We start from the raw sequence: 22,119 nt of genomic DNA on the forward strand, positions 1-22,119 counted from the left end.
TGCCAATTACTTTTAATCTATGTTCTTTTTGCTGATGACCTTTTATAACTTTGAAAGTTCTTACCAGTTTATTCATTGTGAAGCTTTCTCTGTTAGCTAGAAGTGCCCACATTCCCCATGTCAAAATGATCAATATCTTCGGGGTGGCATTGATAATGAAGCAGAGATGAATGGAATTTTAACCTCAGGCAGTCAATCAAGATCACCCAGACACAAAATATATCATCCATGACTCTTTTTCCAAATCATGTTTATAAGCAGTTCTGATTATTTTTTAATGATTGCAATATATAGTGATCTTTATTTCCAGAGCAATAAAATAAACGTCTTTGGCGCATCAAGATGCATAAAAATGTTTTAATTTTATTCTTTTGTCCATTATTTTAGCGGAAATGTTGGTCTATTTATTTTGAAATGGTTAACATATTTATTAAAGCAACAAAGCAGAGAAATTTCATATTTTCATATGAACATGTTATATATAACATATATATATATCTATAACATGACATAACTTACAACTTGTGCAATTCCCAAAACACTCAAGAATCTTGACACCATCCAGGGCAAAGTAGCCCACTTGATTGGCACCACGCCTCCACCTTAAACATTCACTCCCTCCATCACCAACGTACAGTGGCAGCAGTGTGTACATCTACAAGATGCACTGAAACAACTCAGCAAGGCTTCTTAGACAGCACCTTCCACATCCACAGCCTCTACCACCTGGAAGGACAGGGTAGTAGATACATGGGAATACCACCACCTTCATGTTCCCCTCCAAACCACACACTGCCCTGACTTGGAAATATATCTCTGTTCCTTCACTGTCGCTGGGTCGAAGTCCTGGAACACCCTCCATAATATGCCTACACCACATGGACAGCAGTGGTTCAAGAAGACAGTTCACCACTACCTCTCAAGGGTAATTAGGTATGGGAAACAAATACTGGCCTAGCCAGCGATGCCAACATCCCATGAATAAATTTTTTAAAACATTTGTCTGGTTTATCGTCAACTGTCCTGAATCCTAAAGTTCAGAAAATATTTGAAACACATAGCAGCCTTGTAAATATCTAAACGAGCAAAAGGGATAAGGCTTCATTGAAAATGCAAAGAGTGGTTGATGAGCATAACTCTCATTTCAAGGCACAGAAACAATGCATACGGTCTCCTTGCTGGAATTCACCAGGGGGATCTTTTGCACCCAACCACGTCGCATATTTGCAGGTTGGGAGTAATGTAAAATAGGACAGGTGACAAGCCCACTTCTTTCTCGCCCATCCCCAAGCTTTCCTCCATAGTATGGTGAGCAGGTAAGGCATCATCCAGCCCACATCCCCTTAGGCCTAATGAGGCCATTAGCAAGCCAAATCCTGGCCAATTAAGGGTCTGTTTCTGCCGCCACTGCAATAATACGTTTGGCTGCGGAAGGCGGAATGAAGGACACCATCCAGCTACTTCACCATCTCAGGTCAAAAGGCAGTAAGGAAGGGGGGTTCCTCCTTTTGGGCACTGCCTTGTGTCTATCAGGGGCAACCCGCAAGTTGTAACCCCAGCCCCCCTATACTTTGTGACTCCCAATCTTCAGCTTCAAAATCCCAACTTCCCCAACCCATCCTTTCTAAGGTCCCCAATCTCTTCCTAACCAAAAACCCTGACTAATCTCTATGATCGGTAGGCATATTGCCTTTCCTCAGAACTGACTGCTCACAGTCCCAGCAAGTGGCCACAACCTAGTTCCAGCACTGCTGGGACTGCTCAGCTGCCCGCCGATCTGATTGGGCTTTCTCACAGAAAATGGCCGACCATGTGCCAGAATGTACACACTGAGGTGCCCAAGTGCAATTTTTTTTATTTTCAAATAATTATCCAAACCCTTTTGAAAGCCATGATTGAACCTGCCTCGACCAAGCTCATAGGTAGAGTAAATTCAGGAAGAGAGTATCAGAAAATGCAAAGGAGGGTGGGTTGGTACTCTGATCGTGAATATTCTGCTCTGTTTCTAACTAATCACTTCATTTATTAACCTGTTTTTTTCTCTTCTTTTTTTTCAAATTGACCTGTAAAGATTTGGAAACATAGTTCACGCAGGAATGTGTGCGCGGAGCTGTAGGTTTCCAGATTTGGAACTGATTTAATTAACTGTATTAATGAGGGTAATTACCTGCTAAGTGGTGCGGTATGAGGTTGTAATAACCCACCAAAATAAAATGGGACTGAATTAACTACATGATTCATTGCTGGAATGCAATGCAAATCTGTTTAAAATTGCCAACCTCTATTTTTTGTGCCCTTTAATTAATACTGATTCGTTTGTGCAAAGAAACTAGTCTGCACACTGAGCTGGTGAGCGAGAGAGTTTAAAGGGATAATTTCTATCTAAAGTTTTTTTTTAAATTCAGCAATTAAGTAAAAATCACTATTTATGTTCGAAGTTAAGATTTATTCCATCTTGGGGGCAGCACGATGGCATAGTGATTAGAACTCTATCTCACAGCGCCGAGGTCCCAGTTCGATTCTGGCTCTGGGTCACTGTCCGTGTGGAGTTTGCACATTCTCCCCGTGTTTGCGTTGGTTTCGCTCCCACAACCCAAAGATGTGTAGGGTAGGTGGATTGGCCACACTAACTTGCCCCTCAATTGGAAAAAATGAATTGGGTACCCTAAATTTTTTTTTTTTAAATTTATTAAAACAGGGGTATACATGTTCTGTTAAGAGCAGCAGCTACTTAATTAGCTAGTGAGCTCAGACTGGTTTCTCAGAAGATTTAATTAGTTGTTTTTTAGTGAGCATCAAGAGAGGCTGTCCTGAGTGCTGCCTTATCTGAGAATGTAAAGTGGGAGTTTGGTGTGAGAGGGAGTTTGGTGAAGAGGGTTAGGACGTGCTCCTCTTTTTTTAAAACGTTTTTTCTGCCTCCAGTAGCTGGCTCTTACTTTGGTACAGGGGAATTAGCTGATTGGTAAGTAGCTGGTAAATTATTCTAGTCTACTGATTCTAATTGTAAGAAATAGTTTTAAAAGTTATGGTAAGTTGCTTCCTCAGGTTTAAAAAATAATACAAATTGATGGTAAGGTTAATGGAATAGATAAAAGGAAAATAAAAGTGGACAATATAATTAAGTTAATTAAAACTCATTTAGGACACATGGCAGTGCAAGTTGTGATGTTGTACGAAGTAAATAATGGCATGATGGGCAAACTGGTCAACTACTGGGTACTATGTAAGAAAAGCTGACTTTGCATGACCTAAAGCCTGAATAAAATCAGAGAAGGTCAAGCTGATCCGAAATGCCTGGGCTCCGCAAATTCTGATAAGACTAACTCGTCATAACCCAAAGCAGTCTAAATATGACAAGATAGGGTCAGACCAAGTCTCCTCCGACTCTTAAACATTCCATCAAAGGACAAAATAATGATCTGAGTGACGGGACAGAGTCCTGAAAGGTCAGCAAGGTGACGCCTGTTTTATGATATTGCTTATGTTTGTACTTCTGATCGAATTCCTGACCAAGCTGTAGTCACGTAATCCTGATTCTGATAATGTATAAATACTGAGCCGATTCTCTGTGAAAGCGCGGACTTGAGTAGGAATCAGCAGAGACACTCCCTGCTCTCCGACCTCAACTTTCAGCCATAAACTGCAGTCTGTTCATAAATAAAGTCTTGTTATGTTTTCTTAATGAGCGTTGTTGAATTTTTCTATCACAGTCCAGAAGCGGGAAAAATATTGACTTTTACATTTGGCGCTGCGAAGCAAAAACCAATACCCTGAGTGAATTCCGAGGATGAGGTCCTCTGATTTGTTCGGGGACAGTTGAGTGTGAATGTGAGTGATGCAAGGAAGGGGGCCCAGAGGGAGGACAGCAGTGCCGGAGCCTGCAAAACTTTGTCCAAAACTTTGCGAGAGTTTTAAATTCATTAATGGGGGCAGTGAAGTTGGGAAGAGTAGAGACAAGGCAAGATTAGCAAATTATAATATAATTATAATGTGGGGCTGGTTTAGCACACAGGGCTAAATCGCTGGCTTTTAAAGCAGACCAAGGCAGGCCAGCAGCACAGTTCAATTCCTGTACTAGCCTCCCCAAACAGGTACCGGAATGTGGCGACTAGGGGCTTTTTACAGTAACTTCATTGAAGCCTACTCGTGACAATAAGCGATTTTCATTTTTTTTCATTTTCAAGAGAGAAAGGTATTAGTGTGGGAAATGATAAAAAGAACGTGACAAGAAGGGCTAGAGAATACAATCCTAAGAATAAAACAGCAGTCGAGGCCCAAGTTTACAAAAGTAAAGGCTCCATATCTGAATGCACGTAGTAGATGAACTCATAAATAAGTATGGTCTGATCACCGTTACAGAGTCATGGGTGCAGATTTTGATCTGAATATTGGAAGGGTAAGTGAACTTTAGAATGGACAGGAAGCTAGGAAAACGTCGAGGGGTGGTTCTGCTAATTAATGATGTAATTAGCACAATAGAGAGCCATGACCTAAGATCAGGAAACCAGGATATAGACGCAGTGTGAGTTGAGGTAAGAAATGATAAAAGCAATAAATCACTTGTGTGAACGGTGTACGAGTCCCGTAACAGCAATTATACAGTAGGATAGAGTATAAAAGAAGAGATGATAGGAGCTTGTAAGAAATGTACAGAGATTATTGTTATATATTTGGGTTATTGTAGTGTCTCTTTTAGAACGGAGTCACGTAACATGTGTGACATCATCGGCTACTTCACAGGCTTCTGATGAGTCTAGTACAAACCGTGTATAGTGAAGACTTATTCAATAAGTCTCTGTTGATCTTGCATCAAACCCCACGCACTTCAGCAATCTATTTATTTTGGACTGTTAGTCTAAAAATACAACAGTTTAAAAAAAGAAAACTGGCGATGAGAAAGATTGAAAAAAAATATTTTTCAAGAAGTAAAAAACCATCTGAGTGGAGCAGCTTCAACAGGTCAATAGCTTCAACATACCAATCAATCAGCAGATTAAAGAAGGTCAGGAATCCCTGGCATCAGAACCAGCAAGGCTTTGGGGCAAAAGTTCAAAAGTTCAGGGCAGCACGGTAGCATGGTGGTTAGCATAAATGCTTCACAGCTCCAGGGTCCCAGGGTCACAGGTTCGGTTCCCGGCTGGGTCACTGTCTGTGCGGAGTCTGCACGTCCTCCCCGTGTGTGCGTGGGTTTCCTCCGGGCGCTCCGGTTTCCTCCCACAGTCCAAAGATGTGCGGGTTAGGTGGATTGGCCATGCTAAATTGCCCGTAGTGTCCTTAAAAAAGTAAGGTTAAGGGGGGGTTGGGTTACGGGTATAGGGTGGATACGTGGGTTTGAGTGGGGTGATCATTGCTCGGCACAACATCGAGGGCCGAAGGGCCTGTTCTGTGCTGTACTGTTCTATGTTCTATGTTCTATGAAGGGCACCTAACCTTTAAACTGGCAATCCAAGAAGTCAAGCTGCAGGGCTCGCCACGTGCAGTACAGAAATACGTGGACGTAGAGTGGGGCAGAGAAAAACAGATTATTATAACTTGCATGCAAGTTAAAGCTGTTACAAATTTGTAATCCAACTTGAGCGAACAAGGCCACTGAAGGAAGCAAAGCTGAAGGACATTCCAATACCATGAAAAATGGTCGAATTTTGGCATGACGAGATCTTTTGATGCAGACTCAGAGAACTGGAAATCATACTCGGAGAGACTCCATTATTATATTCTAGCCAATAAAATTTTGGAAGAGATTAATGTCCCTGCATTCCGAAGTACAAATGGAAGCAAAACTTATAATTTGCTAAGAAGCTTAGTTCAGCCCGGGAAACCTGGGGATAAGACATATCAAGAATTGTTAAAATATTAAAAGATCATTATTCACCAAAGACATTGATTGTTGCGGAGAAGTTTTGATTTCATCGAAGGAATCAGTTAGAAAGGGAAAATATTGCACAGTTTGTTGTAACCCTCAAGTGACTTGCAGAGTTTTGCAAATTTGGCACCTCATTAGGCGACACAATTAGAGATCATTTAGTGAGCGATTTGAAAAATGAGGCCATTCAAAGATGAATATTAATGGAACAAAGACTGCATTAGATATCGCTGTGTCACTGGAGTTCGCAGCTGAGGAGGCTTCTCAGCTTAGAGAAAGCATAAGGATCCATAAACTGGGCGCAGCCCAGAAGAAGTCTTCCCAGCAATAAGCGTGCCATCGCTGTGCAAAAACAGCTCATTCACAGGCTGGAGCAAGGACAGACAATGTAGAAATTGTGGTAGGACTGGCCGCACAGCAAGAGCTTGCTGGAGTAAAATAACTTTGCCAGAGAAGAATATTCAAAGGAAGATACAGAAATCATTTAAAGGAAGAAACAAAATGAATTCAACTAAGAGAATTCTTAATGTGGAAGAAAAGTACAACCATAATGAAACTAAAGCAATTCATTCTGATGAAGAACTGAAGCTGAACGCGCTCTCAGTCTAAGGTGAATCACACCTTTTCAGCAGTGGCTAAACCTAATGGACAACATGATAAAATGGAGCTTGACACAGGGCTGCAAACTTGCTAATTACTGAGACCATCTAGGAATGGAAACTTAGCCATCTGCCTTTAAAACTAGCAGTATGATTTTAAGGGCCTACACTGAAGAGATAGTGCCACTGAGAGGTTATATCACTGGCAATGTTGAGTTTAGTGGACAAACAGCAGAGTTACTGCTCCATGTGGTACGAGGAAAGTTTGCAGCTCTCTTTGGCCACTCTCGGTTGGAAAGGATTAAACTGGTTTGGAGCACAGTCAACATTATTCAAGTCAGACTTACAGACCATAACGGAAAAATACAGCTGTGTTTTTGAAGACGCACCTGGGGTCCATAAAAAGTGTACAAGTGTCCCTGAAGATGAAGGAAAATAACCAGCCGAAATAACTCAAGGCCAGAGCTTTACCCTGTGCAAAACTTTCGAAGGTGGAATCTGAACTACTGAGACTTGTGGAAACAGTAGTCTTTGAACCCGTCACTGCTATTGACCGGGCATATTAAATTGTACCCATGACAATTGTCATACAATAGGATGGTATGATACGAATCTGTGGAAATTTAAAGGCCACAATCAATCCGGTTCTATATTGGAAATATATCACTGTTCCTTCACTGTCGCTAGGGCCACATCCTGGAACTCCTTCCCGAATAGCATGGTGGGCGTACGACTGCAGCAGTTCAAGAAGGCAACTACCACCGCCCTGTGAAGGGCAACTAGGGATGGGCAATAAATGCTGGCCTAACCAGCGATGCCCACATCCCTTAAAATTAACTTTTAAAAATGTGCGGATGAATATACACTACAATGATTGTTCGCAGACCTAACAGGAGGACAGACGTTCAGAATCTCAACACTTGCTCACCATCATTACACATAAAGGCCTATTCAACTACAAGGGGTTGCCTTCTGGATTAACATCAGCACCAGCTTTATCTCAATGGTCACTGATCAGAGCCTTAGTGACTTCCCAGGGGTACAGTGTTATCTAGACGATACATTGATTAACGGCACAAGTGATCAAGGACACATAGAATCCTTTCAGTGCAGAAGGAGGCCATTCAGCCCATCAATTCTGCAACAATCCTCTGAAAGAGTACCCTACCTCGGCGCACTCCCCCATTCTATTCCTGGAGCCCCACCCAAACTGCACACCTTTGGACACTAAGGGGCAATTTAGCATGGCCTATCCACCTAACCTGCACATCTTTGGATTGTGGGAGGAAACCGGAGCACCCGGAGGAAATCAACGCAGACACGGGGACAAAGTGCAAACTCCACACAGATAGCAGATAGTCATCCAAGACTGGAATTGAATCCGGTCACTAGCACAGTGAGGCAGCAGTGCTAACCACTGTGCAACCATGCCACCCGTGACATCATCGGCTGCTTTGCAGGCTTTTGGAGAGTCCAATGCCAAACCTTGTACAGTGAAGATCTATTCAATAAACCACTGTTGATCTTGTTTCAAACCCACATGCTTCGGCAATCAATAGTTCTGTACTGTTAGTCTAATGATACAACAATAATCATGAGAGATTTACAAATCTACATATAGTCTGGAAAAATCAGGTGGGCAAAGTTAGCAGAGATGAAGAGCTTTGACAAAGAGTCATCAGACTCGAAACGTTAGCTCTTTTCTCTCCCTACAGATGCTGCCAGACTTGCTGAGATTTTCCAGCATTTTCCCTTTTGTTGAAGAGTTCATGGAATGTTTTGGGATAATTCTTTGAATAGTATATTCTGGAGCCAACCAAGGAGCATAGGATCATAGGAATTAGGGGCAGAAGTAGCAATTCGGCTCTCGAGCCTGCTCCACCATTCAATCAGACCATGGCTGATCTCTTCCTAGTCTCAAATCGACCTCGCCACCTGTTCCCCATATCCATTTAACCCTTTTTTTAAATCAGAAATATATCTATCTCTTGAAACCATTTAATGATTCCCATCCTCTCCGGGTAGTAGTTCCTCCTCATCTTTCTAAATCTACCATCACTCAACCTATATCTGTGACCAGGCAGACCTGGTATTGTGCAATGAGATAGGGTATAGTGAAAGCACCCCTGGGCAGCAGTGATCATAATATGATTGAATTATACATTCGGTATTAGAGAGCAGAAATAAGGACCATTATGTGTGAATGAAAGCAAAGCTACCTAATCTGAACTGACAAATGAGGTTAACTGACAAATCAGTGGTAGATATTGAAAGGGGTATTTCAGAATACACAGAATAGATACTTACCAACGAGAAAGAAAAGTTCCAAGACGAGGATCCACCAGTTTTTGTTAACTAAAGTTAAAGACATTATCAACCTAAAAGAAAAAGCATTTAATTGTGCAAAGACAGGTGATAGGTCAGAAGACTGGGCAGAATATAAATAATGATAAAAATTTTACAAAGGGAGGGAAATCTGGAATATAAGAGAAAGTTAGCTCTAAATATAAAGACGAATAGTAAGAGATTCTAAAGACAAATAAATAAGAGTTAACGGCTTAAACATCGTAAAATTGCTGTGTGGTCAGGACAGGCAGGAACACAAAGGGAATTCTGCCCCCTTCAATGTCATGACCTCCCCGTCCCCTCACCACACCTAAAGACCCACTGATGGGGAGCATAAAATTCTGGCCATACAAAAGCTTTAAACAAACAAAACTGTCCTCACGTAACTAAAATCTAAAATCACATCAAATCTAAAATCACATCAAATTCTGAAGTTATCACTTGGGTTAATAAGTCAGAAACCAAAGGACAAAGCTGTTGAGCTCTACAGAGGTCATATTGATGGAATCATTTGAAGGTCAACAGCACAGGAGCCCATTCGTCCTGTTGTGCCAGTGCAGGCTCTTGGCAAAAGGTACTCACCTAGACCAACTCCCCGGCCTTTTCCCTGCAGTCCGACAATTTTTTTTCTAATTTTCAAATAATTATCCAAACCCTTTTGAAAGCCATGATTGGATCTGTCTTGACCAAACCCACAGACAGACTTTATAACTCGCTATGTAAAAAAAATGCTTTTCCTCCCATTATCTCTGGGTCTTTTGCCAATCATCCTAAATTGATGCCCTTGGGTTTTCAACACTTCTGCCTGTGGGAACTGTTTCTTTCCTTTCTAATCTGTCCAGACTCTTCATAATTTTGAACACCCAACTTTATTATAATAGTTTCCTTTGTGACAAATTATTCTGAAGATATATGGTGAGCTGACTGCAAAATAAACTGCAATGGATTCATTGGCCAGATGTACTTGCGGTTGACATTGGTATCACTGCCTGGGCAGTTATCTGGCAGAGCTAATTGCCTGCCCTTTATAGAACCTGCACTATTTCCCATTCAACTGAAACCAATGGAATGCAAATCGGGCAAGTTTCATAATGTTCCTTAACCACAATATGTCTGGATGGTGAAGCCAAAATCCTGTCCCACTATCTTTATAAAACCAAAGAAAAGGTAAAAATGAAAAAAAAAATTCTTTGGACTTTTTTCCTTTAAATGATATATTTTGAAAACACTGAAACAATTTACATTGAGCAGGATTTTATAATCTTCCGTTCTTCAACGTGCACTACAACCTAAGTAACTCAAAACGTCATAATAATTGGAAAAAAAACCCCTGATTAGATCAGCTGAGATTTCGGGCTTACATTTTAATATAGCATTGGATATTTGATGTGCATGGACATGTTCTGAATGTATTTTTGTACAAGAAAGTTTTTCTCTTTCAGAGCCTTCTCATGAATTGTGGAAATTATGCAGGATATGTGACTTGAAATTGACCCTTGTGCATTTTATTGCAGGATTTGCTGAAGATCTGTTTTCACTCACCATTCTCCTTCAGTTAAATGGAGCCAAAATTGGTTCAGCTTTTTTAATGTTCTTTCTTTACTGAGGCAGATAAAAGTGGTGCAGGTCCAGCAGCAGCAACAACCCAGCTTTGGTTGGACAGGCAAAGGAGGCAGACCAAGAAGATCATGAACAGGCAAGATGCCATCATTCCTCAATTCAACTGAACTCCATATCATATAGATAACATTAGTTTTAGTCTCTTTAAACCACACCAACTACACAACCCTTGTAAGAAACCTTAATTTTATGCAATATGTGCATTAAAACATCCAATAAATCACACGCAAAGATATTTTTTAAAACATCAAAGAAAGAATGCTGGGGCTGGTTAAGTTCCACTAAGAACCAACTTTAGTGCCGGTTTAATTCACCTATGTAAAATTTTTGGATGCAACTTAATAGAGTTGTTAGCCTATTTATATTCACTTCATTAGAATGCATATATAAGAACCCTACGTCTTTTTTTTAACCACTGCTTTAAAATCATCCACATGCTAAAAATAGAATTCTGAACTCCCTGGTACAGAAGGTCATGTTACATTCACTGCACAAATACTGTGAACATATGGAGCAGCCATTAATTGCTGAACAGTAACTGAATTTACATCCAACACTGTCTTTTCAAATATCTATGGAACGTGTAATTGTAAATCATTGGAAATTGTTTGAAAATTATTGAGCATACTTTACGGTTATTTTATGTTCATTTTATTCTGTATCTCGTCATATATAGACAAGGTTAAAGCAGTCACTAACTCTGCACCAAGTTATGCTAATTGACTTTAACTGCTGGATCTGAAGCGCCCCATTTCCATGGAGTAATGGAAATTAATAGCACTGGCTGTCAACCATCTCAGCGTATCTAATTACTGCCACAGAAATATTAATTCATGCCAATCCAAGTAATTAAACTGTAAATGTGATCCACATATAAAACTGTTCCAAATGCAGTAAGACTTAACTTTCAAAGCACCAAATTAATAAATACCAATAACTCTTTAGGTTCACAATGTAATGTTGTTGTTGGATGGCCTGATTTGTATTACAAGAACATTTGCAGCTAAAGCTATAAACAATTTATTAATGTTAACTGTGAGTAAAATATATATATATATTTATATATATATACAAACAACAGATGAATAATAGTATGAACATGCACATGCAACCTTTCTCCCAGCTCCCTAGTCAGTCTGAGGTCACCTGAGTCTAACATTCACTTGTATACTGATGAGACTCCTCATGGTCAGTCAGTGAATTACAACATAACATGATATCACTACATCCCCTTTTCTTTTTAAGGAATAAATTAATACATTATCATCAGTATATTTACATGTGATATCATTAGCCTGTGGGTCTAACAGCATTTTCAGCAAGCATAGTATGTACAAATAGTCCAAATCTACAAATTGAGTCGATCAGGTTTTCCTCTGACTCTGGTTGATCTTCTCAAAGTTTGACCTTGCTGCTCAGAACTTGAAGATTCTATGTTCTCCATGACATTCTCGTGCTCAGGATCTGCTGACTATCTGTCAATGCAGCTGACGTTGATACTGACATAGATTCATCATCCATCATGTTGTTGTGAAAGTCTTCTATGGTTTTCAAGAGCATGCAACAATTTCTTCTTAAAACCAACCCTTCCTCTGTCTGTACAATGTAAGAACAAGGTGCTACTTCATCAAGCACAATGACTTTCTTAGACCGATTGCCTGAATGTTCTATTCTCACTATGTCATCCATAGAACTGCTTTTTTTTGTTTTAATGTTTTGCATTTCCTGTAGTACTGCTGCATTCTCCTTCTTCTTTTCCAAGTATGGAAGTGTGGTACGCAACCTTCTATTCATGAGTAACTCTGTTGGTGATCTACCATGTGATAATGTTGACGCTCTGTCACTCAATAAGTGTGAGGTATGGATCGGATTGTTTGTCCATTGCTTTCTTCAACAATTGTTTGACAATATGTGCACCTTTATCGACTTTGCCATTGGCTTGTGGGTACAAAGGAGTTGATATAACATGATTGAAATCATACATGACTGTGAAGTGTTGTCACGCTTTACAGCTAGAACAAGGACCCGATCCGCGAGTACTCTTCCTGCACTGATGTGGGGCTGGTTTAGCACAGTGGGCTAAACAGCTGGCTTGTAAAGCAGAACAATGCTAGCAGCGCAGGTTCAATTCCCGTACCGGCCTCCCCGAGCAGGTGCCGGAATGTGACGACTAGGGGCTTTTCACATTAACTTCATTGAAGCCTACTTCTGACAATAAACCATTATTATTATTATTATTATGTTTCATCCAGAACCCCTGCTAGCGCCACACTGGTCCCAGAATTGGTAAGAGTTCAGCGCTAATTTTGGCATTGTAAAACGCTTGCGAATTTTCCATTTCAGCCGGCACATAGCCGCTGAAACGGAGAATCCAGCCCAGGGTTTTTGTATCACTGGCCCTCATAATATATTGAAATTAGATACAGGTGTACTCAATGAACAGATCCATGAGAAAGGGCGGAAAACTGGGGTGGAATTTAGTGGACTGAAAAGAGAGTCCCCTTGTTTGGTGTTAGATAACCCCTTAAAATCCTGTGGTATGTCAGGGTCTTGCCTTTCGTTGGGGAAGAGAAATTAGTTGTTGTGTATGACAGACAGCCAATCCATTACCGGCTGGTGTCTGCCAAAATTTAAAATCAGCCTGAATAGCTGATTCAGATCATAATTCTAATAGTCTTTATTAGTGTCACAAGTAGGCTTACATTAACACTTCAATGAAGTTGCGTGAACATCCCCTAGTCGACACACTACTGTGCCTGTTCAGGTTCAAGGGGATCATATTATTATTATTATTATTATACAGTTGTTTTGTTAACTACAGGCACAATCTCTGAATACAAGAACCCCAGATCACTTAAGTCCTTAAGTGAATATCTAAAGGCAACTCCTACAACAGTGCTCCTGAAGTGGTGTTATGAATTAGCTTGGGTGGAATTTATTGTTACCATTGTTAAGAACCAATGGTTAGCATCCTGCCTCACAGCGCCAAGGACCCAGGTTCAATTCCCGCCTTGGGTCTCTGTCTGTGTGGAGTTTGCACCTTCTCCCCGTGTCTGCGAGGGTTTCCTCCGGGTGCTCCAGTTTCCTCCCACACTCCACAAAGATGTGAAGCTTAGGTGGATTGGCCTTGCTGAATTGTCCCTTAGTGTCCAAGGGAGTGCAGTTTGGGTGGGGTTATGGGTATAAGGCGGGATAGCCGGAAGACTGGATCTTGGTAGAATGTCCTTTCAGGCAGTCGGTGCAGACCGATGGGCCAAATGGCCTCCTTTCTGCACTGTTGGAATTCCATGCTTCAATTGATCCCAGAATTTTACTCTGGATAAGAGTGGAATAGATTAAATTAACAGTCCATTAACCTTGCTAACTTTTATCATTGTAATAGCTTTTTATTAGCTAGCCAAACAGGAATTCAGCTGCTACTGATGATGGAAAGTTCAGACTAGGTTTTACAAAGGCTGTCGAGGAAAATGAAATGAATACACAATTTGCAGAAACTGGTCTCTGAATTGTTCCTTTCATAGACCTACCCCAACCAGTTTAATGGAGGCCTCAGTATAGTCCATCATTGGTTCAAGCTATTTCATTCAGAGTGTATCTAACAGTCTGTATTAATGTCCTAAATTTAACTAAGGGCATGGCTTTCACATACAAACTTCATGCTCTGTCAATTTGCATTTTCAATCCAAGTAAAGTGCATCTCTTATTAAATCTATGGTTGTATTGTATAAGCCTTGGTTTGGCCTGGCGTAAATCCAGTTTATTTTAATTACATTTCTTTCTGTGCCTTCAGGTTGGAAAGCTGACAGATACAACTAGAATAGCAAATTTATTTTAAGTGCCTAGAGCTACCATTGCTATTCGTTCAGAAAGCATAAGTACATTTAATTGATCTACTTGGATATGTACTTCAAATGCCATAATGACCAAGAGGTGGAAAGTGTGATTAGGCTGGCTAGTTGTCTTACAGTCAGCACAATAATCATAAGGGTTGGATTTTATAGGTCAGTATAGTTCTCCACATCACCACCCCTCCTGCCTAAAATGTTGTCAGGACCCAACCCACACTCCAATGGCTGTCCTGCAGCCATTTAATGCTGGGAGCAGCATTAAGTAGTCATCTAGGTAAAAACTTCCACCCCTCTCTCAAGAGGCAGTCCTGTCTTAGGGAGCTGCTGATCAAACAGATGTCCAGCAGATCATAGAACATAGAACATAGAACAGTACAGCACAGAACAGGCCCTTCGGCCCTCGATGTTGTGCCGAGCAATGATCACCCTACTTAAACCCACGTAACCCGTATACCCGTAACCCAACAATCCCCCCATTAACCTTACACTACGGGCAATTAAGCATGGCCAATCCACCTAACCCGCACATCTTTGGACTGTAGTCTCAGCAGCACCACTGGGAGCAGTGGCCACCATTGGGGCTACAGGCAGTCAGCTACACTTACCTGGGCTCTTGCCGGTGCCTGGCTGGCAAACCAGAATGAGGGGAAGTGTGGACCACGGTCAGTTTGAGAGGCCAGAGTGAGCCACCTTACAGCTCATGTTTGATTGTGATGGGTGATGATTCACGGGTAATTGGCAGCGGCTACATTAGTCAGTGCCAGCTCACTACAGAAGACGGCAGGGCAGCAATGCCACAAAACAAATAACAGCCTTGTTGGCATGGCCAGGGTAAGTCTGCCGCCTCCAGTCTCCAGCCTGTCAATATCTGCTGCAGCTGCTCAATCACAATGAGTAGAATAGCCAACTCCGTAGACTCCATGATTCCCCAGGACTGAATAATAATAATCTTTATTATTGTCACAAGTAGGCGAACATTAACACTGCAATGAAGTTGCTGTGAAAAGCCCCTAGTCGCCACACTCCGGCACCTATTTGGGTACACTGAGGTAGAATTCAGAATATCCAATTCACCTAACAGCACATCGTTTGGAACTTTTGGGAGGAAACCGGAGCACCCAGAGGAAACCCACGCAGACACGGGGAGAACATGCAGACTCCACACAAACAGTGACCCAAGCCAGGAATTAAACATGTGACCCTGGCACTGTGAACCACTGAACACCAGCAAGGAGGACATAGGAAGCGATGCCAGGCTCCAGATGCCCTTAAAGCGAGGGGTACCCCGAATGACCTGCCAGTGACCACTCCCTCTGAGATTGAGAGACTGAACCCTAGCCTTGGCCCCGAGTTGAACTTATCTGTGACCCCCATGGCATGGTGGCAGAGTGGTTAGCACTGCTGCCTCATGGTGCCAGGGACCTGGAATCAATTTTGACCTCAGGTTACTGTCTGTGTGGGGTTTGCACATTCTCCCCGTGTCTGCGTGAGTTTCCTCTGGGTGCTCTGGTTTTCTCCCATAGTCCAAAGATGTGCAGGTTTGGTGGATTGGCCATGCTAAATTGTCCCTTAATGTCCAAAGAGATTAGGTGAGATTATGGGGATAGTGTTGTGGATTGGGCCTCGGTAGGGTGGTCTTTTGAAAGGCTATTCTATTCTATTCTTCTATTCTATTTTATCCTCTCTGGTGCATCCTGAGCAGTGATAATCCTGGAGATTCATGGCTGCCTGAGCACTCACTCCGATATCCCCTTGGATGTGAAGCCGCCACATTCACATTTATGTAAACCAGCTTTAAATGTTGCTGGTGTGACATCAGGCGGGCGCCCACTGAATATTCAGTGAGGGAGGAAGGTCCAGAGTGAGTGATTGCTAATGACATGCTAATGTATTAAAATGAGGTTCCTGGGCTCCCGTGGCGTGTTTCACGCGACTCCACCGGTATGGCGGTGGTGGGGGGGGGGGGGGGGGGGGGGGGGTTGCAAATTGCAAATCTTGATCTCGCTGGAGAGAATGGCATTTTCTGGTTCTCTCCGGATTTTGAGCGTTCGTCGCCATTCTGACAACTAGTGCAAGTTCAAAATCGCCCCCAAGATGTCTGTTGGAAGATGTGCAAAAACAGTCTTAGGAATGACACAATGGGCACAATTCACCAAAGAAATGTCAAATTCCGATTTTGGGCACGCGTGGCGGGGTGTTTGCGACAGCTGCAATGTTGAGATTGAGACAGCAGCTTCTACCTGGCATCTGGGCACCTTGGCACTGCCACCCTGTTAGTGTCCCTGGCATTCTGGATATACCAACCGGACACCCTGGGAGTGCCTGGTTGGCACTGTTAAGCATGCCTGGTTGCCGGGGGAGTGCCAGGATACTATCCTGCCCCGTCCCGGGCCACCCAGGGTGCTCTAATAACCAACGAGTCCCTCCAAGGTGCCATCACGCATGGCCCATGATTGTGAAAATCAGTGCTAAGCTGCCCCCAATTGAGGCCTCGCAGGCCTGGCCATTGACTCCTGGGCATAGGTGAATGCAGCTTAGGTATATTTAGATGAGCCTAATTGCTCATCGCACTGAGCGCAGCCAGTCAGGTGACCCGGCGTTCCCAGTTCTGTGCCGGGTATAATATGGTGGCCAAATCGTGCCCACTAGCTCTTCTCAATACCTAAACAATCCATTTGGAAAATCTTTCTCCTCCACAGCACTTCTGTGAGTTTAATTAGTTTCATGGCACCGCTTGTTGATACTCTGAAAGCAGAATATCACAAAGTAATAATTCAATACGTGGTAAAAATGTAAGTCAGCACATTATTGGGTGGATGCTGTCAACTGGAAATAGTTGTTGAAATGGATAAAAACATCTTGTGGTGAATTGCAATTACATATCAGTTACCTCGTGCATAAAGAAAATTGTGTTGGGAACATGGACTGAATCTTCACTGCAAGAAAGATTCACAGCACAATTTCAGATGTTCTTTGTATTTGTCAAAACACAATCATAATAATTTTGCTTTTGGTATTATATCTCAAACACTGTGCTACCAAATAAATTATTAAAATAATACTTTTTTAAAAAACCCGTCCTTTACTATTTCAAGGTTTCACCTTTAAATACTCTCAGGCTGACAGTTATGAGGTTTGATGCCTTATCATCGCAGCACGGTGGCACATTGGTTAGCACTGTTGCTTCACAGCGCCAGGATCTCGGGTTCGATTCCCGGCTTGGGTCACTGTCAGTGCGGAGTCTGCACGTTCTCCCCGAGACTGCGTGGGTTTCCTCCGGATGCTCCGGTTTCCTTCCACAGTCCAAAGATGTGCAGGTTAGGTGGATTGGCCATGCTAAATAGCTGTTAGTGTCCAAAAAGGATAGGTGGGGTTACTGGGTTACAGGGATAGGGAGGTGTGGACGTGGGCCAAGGATTGGTGCAGGCTTGATGGGCCGAATGGCCTCCTTGTGCACTGAAAGGTCTTTGAAATGAAATCTGAGTAAACCAATTACAGCTAAGGGAGCAATGGGATAAAAGGGGACTCCGTGGCCTGAGTTAAGAACAAGCAAAAAATCTGCCAGAGTTTAACTGTCGAATGTTAAACATTATTGGAGAGTATTCATGTGTTGACATTGTATGAGGTTGAAAGGATGCCTCACCAGTAGACTGGCAAGTGAGTATGAGTGTGTGAGTGCCTCCAACAAGAACAGGAGAAATCTGGAAAATTAACCACTTTAAAGGAAGAGGCTGAATTTTACTGTTTAAACAATAGCAGAGAGAGTTCTTGTTTCCTATTTCTAGTGGATTCATAAATGAATTGTTTTTATAGCTCTGTTTACAGTTTCACTGCCAATCACAATCAGAGGAAACCTTTCCCATTGGGAGTAAATAAGGTTTAAAAATAATTAAATGAATGTTACTGTAATTACAGATCAATTTTATCCCCAAAAGAATGCTGCTTTTTGCAGCTGCACAGAATTCACATTTGCTGAGCAGAACATGGGTTAATACTGCAGTGAGCTTTCAGTGCTACAACAGTTTAATAACCTATCCACAACATTACTTCAAAAATATATTTGCTTCAATAACTTGTGGAATTGGTCCAACTATTCCTAATTTTGGGCAGATTTCATTATTTCTAAAGGGCATTCATCATCCCACTGGCAGATTGTGGCATTAGCATGATGCATGGAACAGGTTGGTACTGCAGCTGTTTCCATTGGGATGATGTGTGGTTATGACGTTCACACTCTTGTCTGTCGGACACTCCTTCAAACCTAGCCAGATTTACACAAAATGTGACATTGACATTCAAAGGCAGTGGGACGTTGGAATACCCAGCAAAGCTTTAATTTCTGACATGCAAGCCAGAAAAAATGAATGCAAATGTGATTTGCATTATTAAACAGTGACTGGTCAATAAAATGTAGCTTGAAAGTTTCTGAGATATCGCTCCACCTAAGCTATGCCAATGGAGTTGAATCTCTTCCCAACCATGTCCAAGGTTGGAGACCCTTCGCTAACCATTTGCCTAGTGGGGATTGGCACGCTTGCAAAAGCATATCACTGAGGCTCATCCTTATTTGTTTAAAGCAGAGTGGTACCCAGCCACTACAGGTCCACCCTCCTAATCCATCGCACCAAGGCGTTAATGGGCTAAAGACATTGCTAATTTTCCTTATTAAAATGCTTTTGGATCCTGCTGAAGGGACAATAACTAGAAAAGATAAAACCCTGGGATGAGTCATCTCATGCCAGTAGCTTGGCGGCATGATCTACCGGCCAAACGGAAGTGCAACACAACTGGAAGATGCCGGGAGAAGACTCCTCCAGGCTTCCCGACAGGTAGTACGTCTCACGAGATCTACTCAGATCTCGTGAGGCGTCGCAATCAGGAGACCATCCACAATGGGCGGGTCCAAACTTTGCATGCCTGAGTAGGTTTAAACCCCACTTAGGCGTGTTCACCCGGGATCTACCAGGCTCTCGGCATCTATTGGCTTCCCCAGGGAGCTCCAGTTGCCATTCAGTGCTGGTCCACACAAACATGGGCCAGGTGGACTGGCATCAGGGGTGGAAGGGGGGTCTCCCGGGCCATTGGGGGCTCCTGGGTGGTCAGGAACACTGCAGGGTAGCCCCCTGGAACGTGGGCACTTTGGCACTGCCAGGCTGGCATCTTGGCATTGCCATGGTGCCTGGGTGACACTGCAAAGCTGGCAGGATCACTGCCAGGGTGCCAAGGTGGCAGCGCCTGAGGAGGGGGCCATGCCTATGAAAGGAGGGTGGGGGAGGTATGAAGGGTGGGGATGCAGGACGGGTATGAAGGGGTCTCCGGAAGGTTGAGGGAATGAAGGGTGAAGGTACTGGAAGGGGGGGCCCGAAAGGAGGCATGGGAAGGCCAGAAAAGGGGGGGTGTCACCCCATGGTGGGGTGTCATCACTTGTCTGGGTGGGGAGGGGGGGGGGGCTGACATTGCCCATGGTTGGGGTTGTGGGGGACCCACAAGCCCATTTGGAGATCGGTACACCCTTTCAAAATGGTGCCCGATCTCTGAGGAGCTTGTCTGGCTTATGAGTTCAGCTCCCTAGTGATGTGAATAATTCAGAGGGCGTGATCTACTGGTTGTTCACGTGGGCGGGATATCCCGGTCCAACGCCGGCGTATGGGTTTCCTGGCGACGAGGGGTGCAGTCACCGAGAAATCCCATTGACAACGGAGGGGTTGATAAATCCTGCTGGCGGGCCACCTCCGCTGCCGACATACATGTTGGTCGGTAACTCCTGTCCACAGTGTGGGCCAGCCCAGTGAGAAATCCCCCAGTGCTCAAAAACGTGACTAAGTGTGATTAGATAGCAGCAGGGAACTCGCCAACAGAGTGGGGTAAAACTCCCAACAAAACCTGCCTCAGATAACACTTAGAAAATGTTCTGTAGATCATGATCCTAGACTTGGGCCTCTGAAATGCCTCAAAGGGGCAGATACAGAGTTCCGACTCCCAGACATAAAGTCTTTCTGCAATATAAATGGAATAGATTTCAAGAGCTGTCAGAACTTCATCTCATCAGGCCCCTTTGAGTAGGCAATAGATGTGCCCCGAGACTCTTTTGAAAATCTTTCGTCCAGACAACCGTTTGTTAACCTGGCTTGAGGTATCCAAAACCCACAATGATCTCAGGATATCCCAAAACAATTTCTTGCCAGTGGAGTGTTTTTTAATGTAATCATTAATGCAACCCAATGGGAAATGAAAATTTTTGTTGGTCAGGACACTAAGAGAATTCCCTTGGTGTTATTCAAATAGTGGTGCCTGCATTTTTCAGATGGAGGTTGTCTTGATTCCCGCCATCCAAAGAGTCGGTGCTCTTTTAACTCTGCAGTCATTTCATGCTCAAATGAATGTTATGTAGCTGCAGGCTACATAACATTCAACCCTCACTCGGGAGGAAGACCTGCCTTAGAGATCTGCTACCCAATCTGATTGGCTGGCAGTTCTCCTATCCATGCAGTGAGAGCATTGCAGCGGACAAAAGAAGAAATGCAGGAGGATGCATGAAATAAAGACCAGACACCGAAAGCCCAGGTAATTTCAGGGGGGCAGGGTAGGGAAAGCCTGGACGGATGCGATGGGGGAAATTGGAGTCTTCGGGAATGAGGCCAGGGAGCAAGAGAGATTTGGGCACCACAGGACCTTAAGTGGTTGGGGGGGGGGGGGGGGGGGGGGGGGGTGGCTGAACTTCCGAACAGGGCTTCTGATGGAGGTGCACCCTCCTACCCCCCCCCCCCCCCCCCCCCACCCCTCCAATTTCCCTTTCCCTGCCAAGATGCAACTCTGCTCTTTTTTGGGCTTCCCCGATGAAAGTTCGATCTTTTGTGCTTGGACAGGAGATTACCCTTAAGTGGCCAATAATTGTCTACTGAAATGCCTCCATTGGGCTAAAGGCAGGCATTCCGTCCAAGGCCTTGCTCACCTGAGTGTACAATCGCTGTGTTGGGGTGGGCAGGAGCCCGGAGGTAATCCCTTCCCTTCAATTTTATGCTCCCCCTCTCTAGAAACCCTTTGGTGGGTGAGCGTAAAATACTGGCCAAGGACACGAGTATTTTATGCCCACATGAGAGAAGAGATGAGGATTCAGTTTAATGTCTCTTCTGCACCTGCAAAAATGCAACACTCTCTCATTACTGCACTGAAATATCAACCACAATTATGTCAATTTCTAGAGTGATGACAAGTTTGAAAGAAATGCATCTTCAATTTCACCTTTTTAATTTCTTTACAAGAAACCTACTTGAACAAACATTGACGAGAGCCAAGGTTCCTGGGTCCATTTGAATGCCAGTGGTTTGAAACTGAAGAATTCTCTTGGATTTATTTCTTTGTTCATTACCCATCCTGAAGAACTTGCATCTCATTTTGCCAACATATCACACAGTCAAGAAATCTGTATAGGTGCTCCATGAATGCTTCGTTGACAATGAATTTTTCAACAGGTAAAGAAACTCTGGAGTTTCCTGGCCATCCATATGTATGAAATGAATATTAGTTTGGTGCAATAAAATCCTTTAGCAGCTACTTTTTGTAATTTGCTGATTAGTTCTAAATGCAATCAGCAACCATTTAAGTTGAGCCGAGTTGATGAACTGTCTATTTCTGGATCATTAAGCATCAACATTTCCAACTCTTCATTAAATACAGAATAATTCTTTCCTACCATTGTGTTGAGTTCTGTGATATTGCACAGTACTGAAGGTGCCAGATATATCTGAGCAAGCCAATATAAATTAGACACCATTTAAAGATAGTTGTCTTGAAGTCAGGTGGTCAGTTACTGATTAGCCATGCATCTAGATGTCAAAATAAA

Source organism: Scyliorhinus canicula, chromosome 17 (assembly GCF_902713615.1).
Source record: "Scyliorhinus canicula chromosome 17, sScyCan1.1, whole genome shotgun sequence".
Lineage (NCBI taxonomy): Eukaryota > Metazoa > Chordata > Chondrichthyes > Carcharhiniformes > Scyliorhinidae > Scyliorhinus > Scyliorhinus canicula.